General features: G+C 38.7%; 1 protein-coding gene across 1 annotated transcript in view; it reads right to left on the reverse strand.

Moving 5' to 3' along the window:
• Nucleotides 1-476, reverse strand: part of COL19A1 (collagen, type XIX, alpha 1) — a 339364-nt gene that overhangs the window by 201855 nt on the left and 137033 nt on the right. The window lies entirely within an intron of this gene.

A 476-nucleotide genomic window follows, 5' to 3' on the forward strand; every position in this document is an offset into this window, starting at 1 on the left:
ATACAAAAATTAACTCAAGATGGATTAAAGACTTAAATGTAAAATCCAAAACCATAAAAACCCTAGAAGAAAACCTAGGCAATACCATTTAGGACATAGGCATGGGCAAAGACTTCATGACGAAAACGCCAAAAGCAATTGCAAGAGAAACCAAAATTAACAAATGGGATCTAATTATACTAAAGAGCTTCTACACAGTCAAAGAAACTATCATCAGAGTGAACAGGCAACCTACAGAGAAAATTTTTTCAATCTACCCATGTGACAAAGGTCTAGTATCCGGAATTTACAATGAACTTAAACAAATTTACAAGGAAAAAGGCAAACAACCCCATCAAAAAGTGGGCAAAGGATATGAATGGACACTTCTCAAAAGAAGACATTTGGGGGGCGGAGCAAGATGGCCGAATAGGAACAGCTGCAGTCTCCAACTCCCAGCGCGAAGGACACAGAAGACCGGTGATTTCTGCATTTTG

This window comes from Colobus angolensis, unplaced genomic scaffold (assembly GCF_000951035.1).
Source record: "Colobus angolensis palliatus isolate OR3802 unplaced genomic scaffold, Cang.pa_1.0 Scaffold431, whole genome shotgun sequence".
Classification (NCBI taxonomy): Eukaryota; Metazoa; Chordata; class Mammalia; order Primates; family Cercopithecidae; genus Colobus; species Colobus angolensis.